At 57.5% G+C, this 9,524-nt stretch overlaps 1 protein-coding gene across 2 annotated transcripts in view; it reads left to right on the top strand.

Annotated features, from left to right (window-relative positions):
* Nucleotides 1–2,044: 2,044 nt before the first annotated feature.
* Nucleotides 2,045–9,524, top strand: part of LOC140384426 (ciliary microtubule associated protein 1A-like) — a 77,609-nt gene continuing 70,129 nt past the window's right edge. Inside the window, exon 1 of one of the 2 annotated variants that reach the window (XM_072466113.1) lies at nt 2,045–2,189. The gene's annotated coding sequence lies outside the window, so the exon portion shown is untranslated. The remainder of the gene's footprint in view (nt 2,190–9,524) is intronic. The other variant, XM_072466114.1, reaches the window with a different exon arrangement.

Raw genomic sequence — 9,524 nt, 5'->3', positions numbered from 1 at the left:
TTGCTAGACTAATGTGCACAGGCAAAACCATTTGGTCAAATTTATTTTTAGAGAAATACAAAGAAACCTCCCCAAAACACATAGCAAAACCTGTAATCAAATTTATGTAATAGATAAACTGCTTAAAAAAAGTAAACGCAAAAAACTTGGGAGTTTTCCTCAGCAAATCCTATACCCACAGTCCGGTGGTGAAGTATATGGGTACAATTCTTCAAAAGGACCCTATTAACATCAACTCACAGGGAAGAGAATAGAGATCCAGAGATGCTTAGGAAGTCTCTGCATTATATTCATTGCCCTCCTTTTACACACAAGCATAAAAGGATATGCAGCTTGGATTCAATTGATATCAAATTAACATCATGTGACTGTGCACCCGATCTACGTCATACTGTATAATTAATTTTCTGACTGACTTAGTTATTAGCGAAGATAAGAATCATCTAAAACCCACTTGTCAATATTGCAGCCTTTCACCTGTAGATCCCCAGCTAACAAGAAGATTTACCAACCATTACTTGTATATTTGTGTCAGTTTTAATTTAGTCAACCATCCGCAAGACACAAGTAAGGAGTGTAATGGAATTCTCTCCATTTGCCCGGATGAGTTCAGCTCCAGCAATGCTCAAGAAAATCAAAATCATCCACAAGACAACCCACTTGATTGGCACCCCTTCCACAAACATTTACTCTCTCCACCACTGACACACAGTAGCAACAGGGTGTACAATCTACAAGTTGCACTGCAGGAACTCACCAAAGGCTCTTTTGACAGCACCTTCCAAACACACAAACCATGACCACCTAAAAGGACAAAGGTGATCCTTCCAGGTCCTTCCAGGTGATAGAGATCGCAAGTTTGAAAGGTGCTGGTGAAGGAGCTTTAGTGAATTGATGCAGTACATTTTGTAGATGATACATACCCCAGGCTTTGTATGCCATTCATGGAGAGAATTAATATTTAAGGTGTTGGATGGGTGCTAATCATCTGGACTGCTTTGTCCTGGATGGTGTTGAGCTTCTTGAGTGTTGTTGGAGCTGCACTCATCCAGGCAAGGGGAGAGTATCCCATCACACACCTTACTTATCTAATTTCACGTTTTCGAAAATAAGTTTTAGTTTGGGATTGGAGTTTTTTAATGTCGATAAATGGAAAACATGATAAGAAACAGGTAAGCACAATCTTAATGTAAATGCAAGTCAATTACAGTGAAATGGTAGCATCTGTTTATTCAATAAGGACAGAGTTAGAAGGTGGGGAACCTTAAACAATGGATGATTCACCTTGGAGAATTCAGAATGGCCAAATTACCTTTTGGGACTGTGGGAGAAAACCGAAGCACCCGGAGGAAACCCACGCAGACACGGGGATTACGTGCAGACACCGCACAGACAGTGACCCAAGCAGGGAATCGAACTTGGGACCCGGGAGCTGTGAAGCAACAGTAGCACGGTTGCTTCACAGTGCCAGGGTCCCAGGTTCGATTCCCGGCTTGGGTCACTGTCTCTGCGGAGTCTGAACGTTCTCCCCGTGACTGCGTGGGTTTCCTCCCACTGTCCAAAGCTGTGCAGGTTAGGTGGATTGGCCTTGATAAATTGCCCATAGTGTCCAAAAACGTTAGGTGAGGTTACGGGGAGAGGGTGGAGCTGTGGGACTTAAGTGGGGTGCTCTTTCCAAGAGCGGGTGCAGACTCGATGGGCCGAATGGCCTCCTCCTGCACTGCAAATTCTATGTAATTCTATGGAAGAGCCAACACAGGTACCATGGACCGAACATCTGTGTGCATCACACACACACACACAACATATTAAAGCGACACGGCCCTTTCATTCATTCTTCCTCCTGATCACCAAACCATCTCCATGGACAGGATTTATCTGGAGCCGCGATATGGTAACTCTGATTTGCCATAACCTCCCAGGACGGACGCTAATCCGGAGTAAATCCTGAGACCCGCACTGACACAAGCTGTGGCCTGAGCCTGTCCCGGGGTCCTGCTCTGATGCGGTGTAGTACTCGGAAGTGTTGCTGTATCCTGGTGTGGAGAGGATTGCTATGGGGATTGTGTACAGTCTCCATGGAGATGGGAAGTTCAGGGCGAGTTTGTTTGTTGGATTAAATCTGAACTCAGAGGCAACAAGACAACCTCCTCGGGAGACGGCTCCGAGCCTCGGGCAGCACTGCATCGGTAAGTACCTCAACCCCGGCCAGTGCCCCAGACCCACTGCCTGCCCCACACACCCACTGCCTGACCACCAAACCTACTACCTGTCGCCCACACCCACTGCCTGTCCCCCCCCCCCCACACACACACACTGCCTGCTCCCCACACCCACTGCCAGTCCCCCAAACCCACTGCCTGTCCCCCCCCCACACACTGCCTGCCCCCCACACCCACTGCCAGCGCCCCAGACCCACTGCCTGCCCCCCACACCCACTGCCAGTCCCCCACACCCACTGCCTGCCCCCCACACCCACTGCCAGTCCCCCACACCCACTGCCTGCCCCCCACACCCACTGCCTGTCCACCAAACCTACTACCTGCCCCCCACACCCACTGCCTGTCCCCCAAACCCACTGCCAGTCCCCCAAACCCACTGCCAGTCTCCCAAACCCACTGCTTGTCCCCCAAACCCACTGCCAGTCCCCCACACCCACTGCCTGTCCGCCACACCCACTGCCTGCCCCCCACACACACTGCCTACCCCCCAAACCCACTGCCAGTCCCCCAAACCCACTGCCAGTCCCCCAAACCCACTGCCTGTCCCCCCCCACACACTGCCTGTCCCCCCCCCCACACACTGCCTGTCCCCCAAACCCACTGCCAGTCCCCCACACCCACTGCCTGTCCGCCACACCCACTGCCTGCCCCCCACACCCACTGCCTGTCCACTAAACCTACTACCTGTCCCCCACACCCACTGCCTGTCCCCCAAACCCACTGCCTGCCCCCCAAACCCACTGTCAGTCCCCCACACCCACTGCCAGTCCCCCACACCCACTGCCTGTCCCCCAAACCCACTGCCTGTCCCCCACACCCACTGCCTGGACCCCACACCCACTGCCAGTCCCCCAAACCCACTGCCTGTCCCCCACACACACTGCCTGTCCCCCAAACCCACTGCCAGTCCCCCAAACCCACTGCCTGTCCGGCAAACACACTGCCTGTCCCCCAAACCCTCTGCCAGTCCCCCTAACCCACTGCCTGTCCCCCAAACCCACTGCCAGTCCCCCACACCCACTGCCAGTCACCCAAATCCACTGCCTGTCCCCCAAACCACTGCCTCTTCCCCATAACACTGCCTCTTCCCCATACCACTGCCTCTTCCCCATACGCACTGTCTCTTTCCCATACCACTGCTTCTTCCCCATACCACTGCCTCTTCCCCATACCACTGCCTCTTCCCCATACCACTGCCTCTTCCCAATCTCCATACCACTGCCTCTCCCCCATACCCATTGCCTCTTCCCCAAGCTCCTCACCCCTCCCTCCTCACCCCCTCCCTCCATACCAGACCCACTGCCTCTTCCCCATACAAACTGCTTCTTCCCCATACACACTGCCTCTCCCCAAACCTCACACGCCTCCCCCTCCCTCTCCCTCCAAACCCACTGCCTGCCCCCAAACCCACTGCATGCCCCCAAACCCACTGCCTGCCCGCCAAATCCACTGCCTGCCCCCAAACCCACTGCCAGTCCCCCAAACCCACTGCCTGTCCCCCAAACCCACTGCCTGTCCCCCAAACCCACTGCCTGCCCCCCAAACCCACTGCCAGTCCCCCAAACCCACTGCCTGCCCCCAAACCCACTGAGTGTTATGTAATGAGCCAGACTTGATTAAAGATCTTAAAGTAAGGGAGCACTTAGGAGGCAGTGATCATAATATGGTAGAATTCAATCTCCAATTTGAAAGAAAGAAGGTAGAAACAGATCTAAAGGTGTTACAGTTAAATAAAGGTAACTACAGGGGCATGAGGGAGGAACTGATGAAAATCGACTGGGAGCAGAGCCGAGTGGGAAAGACAGTAGAACAGCAATGGTAGGAGTTTCTGGGAGTAATTGAGGACACAGTACAGAGGTTCATCCCAAAGAAAAGAAAGGTTATCAGAGGGGGCTTAGGCAGCCATGGCTGACAAAGGAAGTTAGGGAATGTATCAAAGAGAAAGCCTATAATGTGGCAAAGAGTAGTGGGAAGTCAGAAGATTGGGAAGGCTACAAAAACAAACAGAGGATGACAAAGAGAGAAATAAGGAAAGAGAGGATCAAATATGAAGGTAGGCTAGTCAGTAACATTAGGAATGATAGTAAAAGTTTCTTTAAATACATTAAAAACAAACGGGAGGCAAAAGTTGACATTGGGCCACTCCAAAATGACGCTGGTAATCTAGTGATGGGAGACAAGGAAATAGCTGAGGAACTAAATAAGTACCTTGCGTCAGTCTTCACAGTAAAAGTCATGAGTAATATCCCAAAAATTCCGGAGAGTCAGGGGGCAGAGTTGAATATGGTAGCCATCACAAAGGAGAAAGTGCTAGAGAAACTAAGAGGTCTAAAAATTGATAAATCTCCGGGCCCAGATGGACTACATCCTAGAGTTCTAAAGGAGATAGCTGCAGAAATAGTGGAGGCGTTAGTTATGATCTTTCAAAAGTCACTGGAGTCAGGGAAAGTCCCAGAGGATTGGAAAATCGCTGTTGTAACTCCCCTGTTCAAGAAGGGAACAAGGAAAAGGATGGAAAATTATAGGCCAATTAGCCTAACCTCGGTTGTTGGCAAGATTCTAGAATCCATCGTTAAGGATCTGGGGCGAAATTCTTCGTTATCGGCGCAAGGTCCGCCGATCGGCGTAAAAAATGGCGCAAATCCGACTTGCGTCACGTCGGAAAAATGGGTCGAAAGTCTCCGGTCCGAAATGGGCTAGCAGCGACGTAACGGGATCCGCGCTTGCGCACGTGGTTGACGCCGTGCAGCATCATACACGCTGCACGGCGTGACGGCTCATAAGGCCGCGCTGCTCCCCCCCACCCGACCGGAACACCCGACTGGATGGCTGGCTGCCGCTCAGCCCCGAGGTTCGAGTCACGGGATGTGGAGGCTCTCCTGGACGCAGTGAAGCAGAGGAGGGACGCCCTGTATCCCGGGCACGGCCGCAGAGTTGCCCCACGCCACAGCCGGCGCCTGTGGAGGGAAGTGGCAGAGGCCGTCACCGCTGTGGCCCTGACACCACGGACAGGCACCCAGTGCCACAAGAAGGTGAACGACCTCGTCAGAGCAGGCAGGGTGAGCCTCCCCATATCCCCCCTCCCCCATATCCCCCCTCCCCCATATCCCTCCTCCCCCATATCCCCCCTCCCCCAAATCCCCCCCTCCCCCATATCCCCCCTCCCCATATCCCCCCTCCCCCAAATCCCCCCTCCCCATATCCCCCCCTCCCCCATATCCCCAAGTGAATCCAGCCCTAACCTTAACCTCTGCAATGCACGCGCAACCGATGGCGTGCATTCATATACCTGCCTAACAGTGTTGCCTTTTACCCCTGCCAGCCCCCCCCCCACAGGAGAAGCGCACACACAACAATAGGGAGCATGTGAGGACTGGAGGAGGCCCCGCTGATGAGAGGCCACTGACCGAACACGAGGAAAGGGCCCTGGAACTGGCTGGCGGACCTGAGGACCGGGAGGTTGCTGATGCAGAGGTCGGGGGCGTACTAGCAAGAGAGCCACCGACAGCCCGTCCCCATATCCCCCCTCCCCTATATCCCCCTCCCCCATATCACCTGATCCCTGCCTTCGTGTCTAACCATGCATGCTTCATTGTGTATCGCAGGACCAAACGTCCAGGCACCCATCCCCGCAGATGCAGACCGCCCGCAGGATGCCCCTCGGAGGCCATGGGAGACAGAGAGACCCGGACCCTCCAGCATGCGACGCCTGCAGGATGCCCCTCGGAGGCCACGGGAGACAGAGAGACCCGGACCCTCCAGCATGCGACGCCCGCAGGATGCCCCTCGGAGGCCACAGGAGACAGAGAGACCCGGACCCTCCAGCATGCGACGCCCGCAGGATGCCCCTCGCACACCACGGGAGACGGAGAGACCTGGAGCAACAGGGAGACGACACCCCCGTCACGTGCGGGAGCGACCACCCAGCGACGAGGGGGGCAGCCACAGGCCCCTGTCACATCCGAGCCAGGACACCACTACCCAGGACACCACTACCCAGGACACCACTACCCAGGACACCACTACCCAGGACAGCACTGCCCAGGACACCCCTACCCGGGACAGCACTACGCAGGAAGACGAAATACCGGACAGTGACTCAGAGTGGATAGGTGGAGACGAACCCCCACCCCAAAGTGCCATGGACTCAGAGTGGGACGAAGAGCACGACACAACGCCACTGCTGTCACCAACACCCTCCACCATCGCAGAAACACTCACCTTGGTTGGGCACTTTAGTGATGAGGCGTCTGGTACACTCACTGGTGCGCACAACACAGCCGTCCCGGTACAGCAGGTGGAGGTAGGAGCAGCAGAGGGGCCGGGCGGTCGGAGGGAAGCCCAGCCCAAGCGAACATCTGCCGCCCAGATGGATCCCGGGTTCCTGGAGCTTCCATACCCACACATAGATCCGATGCAACCACCGACACGGAGACGAGCGAATAGGGTGACGGGCCGCTTGCGGCGGCTGCAGTCGCAGGTGGAGGAGTCCACCCGCGTCCAGGAGCTGGGAGTGGTGCTGGTCATGCGTGCCACCCAGGCCGACACCGCACGGGTGGCGTCCGCGGTGGAGGGAATGGGTGCAACGGTGTCAGACATGGGGAACGGTTTGCGAGGCCTGGGGCTTTCCGTGCAGGCGGCGTCTGTGGCCCAGGACATGGCTGCCCTCTCACAGGAGGCCATGAGTCAGTGCCAGCGCCAGATGGCAGAGGCGCTCAACACCATAGCCCAGTCTCAGCAGGCCATAGCCCAGTCTCTGCAGGCCATGGCCCAGTTTCTGCAGGCCATGGCCCAGTCTCTGCAGGCCATCGCTGAGGGCATCGGCGCCAGTGGCCATGTGCGAGCCGGCGTCGCACTGTCACAGACAGGGTTTGCCAACACCCTGGGCTCCATGGCTGCAAACCTGCAGACCCCTGTCGATACCAGCACGGGCCTCCAGGACTGGCAGCGCCAGATGTCGGGGGCGCGTCGGATGGCCAGTCCGTTCGCATCCCCCACCCATGTAGAGGCCTGGGGGCCATCGGGCACCCCGAGGGAGGAGGAGGTGGTGTGGTCCGTCCCGGCTCCCCCTGTAGGGGAGGTCCCGGAACACCGCGACACCTCGGACTCCCCCCCTTCCGTCCCAGGTGCATCGGGTGGGCAACGGGCAGGACAGGCTGGCAGCTCGCCATCCCAGTCGCCCGGGCCGCAGCCTGGCCCATCTAGGCCAGGACGCCCCAGGAAACGGCCGCCAAAGGGATCCAGTGTCAGAGGGCAGGAATCACAGGAGTCCACCTCCAGTTCTGCTGTACCGTCTGGGGAACCATGTAGACGTAGTCAAAGGGCCTGTAAGGCCAAACAATTAGACACTGAGTAAGTTGGCACGGGTGCAGGGCACAGATGAGTTTTAGGGGCTAGGGCACGTGCATGAACTCCTTTGGTTATTAAAGTCAATGTTACACCTACAGAAGCTGCCTTTGTGCTCTGTCCAAAGCGTGCGGGGGTGTCATGTACGTTGAGCGCAAGTGTGTGTGTGAGGGGTGGTCTTACCTCAGCCCCAGGTGAGTCTGCCCCCTTCCCCCTGGGCCGCCATCAACATCCCCCCGGGCAGAGGACGGGACCGTGCGCTGCAGTGTCACAGCCGCATGCAGGGATGGTCCGGGTGGATGGTGGTACTGTGGCCATGGGTCAGACATAGTCCAACGATGTGGAGCCAGGAGCTCATCGCAGGGCGGGTTGTCATCATCCTCCATGGCCTGCAATAGACACGCGTCCACCCGCAACTGTGTGAGCCCGGCCGTTGTGCCGCAGGTGGATCGGCAATGGGGGGGGGGGGGGGGTGGTGTGCATGCGGGTGGGGTGGGTGGGGTTGGGGAGGGGGGTGAGGGTGCTGGGTGGGTGGATGGGTGGGGGGTGTGGGTGGTCAGCTGTTGCCATGGTGTGCGGTCTGTGGCCATACTACCCGATTCCCATGCCCATCTAGTCAGTGAAGCTATCAGTCTGTCCCGTGCCCGCTGGGCCAGCCGGTAACGGTGGACAGCCACCCGCCTGTGTCTACCCCGTCTGCCCTGACCATTACCCCCATCCCCCTCATCTGGGGAGGACTGCGCCTCTTCCTGCTGCTCCTCCACTCCGCCCTCCTCTGCCTGCGGCACATCGCCCCTCTGCTGGGCTATGTTGTGCAGGACGCAGCACACCACAATGATGCGGCCGACCCTATCTGACCGATACTGGAGGGCGCCCCAGAGAGGTCCAGGCACCTGAAACGCATCTTCAGCATGCCAAAGCACCTCTCTATCACTCCCCTTGTCGCCACATGGGCATCATTGTAGCGGTTCTTCGCCTCATTGCGTGGCCTCCGTATAGGCGTCATCAGCCACGATCGCAATGGGTAGCCCCTGTCGCCCAGCAACCAGCCCCTCAGCCGGGGATGGCGTCCCTCGTACATGCTGGGGATGGATGACCGCGACAACACGTATGAGCCGTGTACACTGCCTGGGTAACGGGCGCAGACTTGCAGGATCATCATGCGGTGGTCGCAGACCACCTGTATGTTCATCGAATAGGTCCCCTTCCTATTGGTGAACACGGCCCTGTTATCTGCAGGTGGCCGCACGGCGTCGTGCATCCCATTGATCGCGCCCTGGACCATGGGGAACCCGGCAATGGCAGAGAAGCCCACGGCCCGGGCATCTTGGCTGGCCCGGTCCACAGGGAAGCGGATGTAGCGGTGCGTCATGGCATATAGGGCATCTGTCACTGCCCGGATGCACCGATGCACCGATGTCTGCGATATGCCGGACATGTCCCCACTCGGTGCCTGGAATGACCCCGTTGCATAAAAGTTCAGGGCCACCGGAACCTTGACGGACACGGGGAGAGGGTGTCCCCCGCCAGTGCCACGCGGTGACAGGTGTGCCAGCAGGTGGCAGATGTGTGCCACGGTTTCCCGCCTCATCCGGAGTCTCCTCCTGCATTCTCGGTCCGTGAGGTCCTGGTATGACTGCCGGGGCCGGTACACACGGGGCGCCCTCGGGCGCCTCCGTTGCCGTGGGGCCGCGACGTCCTCCTCCCCCACCTCGTCCTGTCGGTCAGGTGTCCCTCCAGCCTGGACGGCTGCCGCCTGCCCCTCTGCGGCAGCCTGCGCCGCCTCTCTGGCACGCTCCTCCTCCTCCTTCTCATCCAGGGCAACATGGACATTAGCGGCTGCCGCCACGGCGGCCAACATCGCTGGATGATTGGAAAACATGACGGCCTGGTGTGGGGAGGGGGGGTGGGGGGGGGGGGGGGGGGACGACGACATGTCATCATTGCCCATATCCC

The sequence above is a fragment of the Scyliorhinus torazame genome, chromosome 10, assembly GCF_047496885.1.
Source record: "Scyliorhinus torazame isolate Kashiwa2021f chromosome 10, sScyTor2.1, whole genome shotgun sequence".
NCBI classification, from domain to species: domain Eukaryota; kingdom Metazoa; phylum Chordata; class Chondrichthyes; order Carcharhiniformes; family Scyliorhinidae; genus Scyliorhinus; species Scyliorhinus torazame.
The sequence above is the reverse complement of the archived record's forward strand: the minus strand, read 5'-3'. Positions and strand labels throughout refer to the sequence as shown.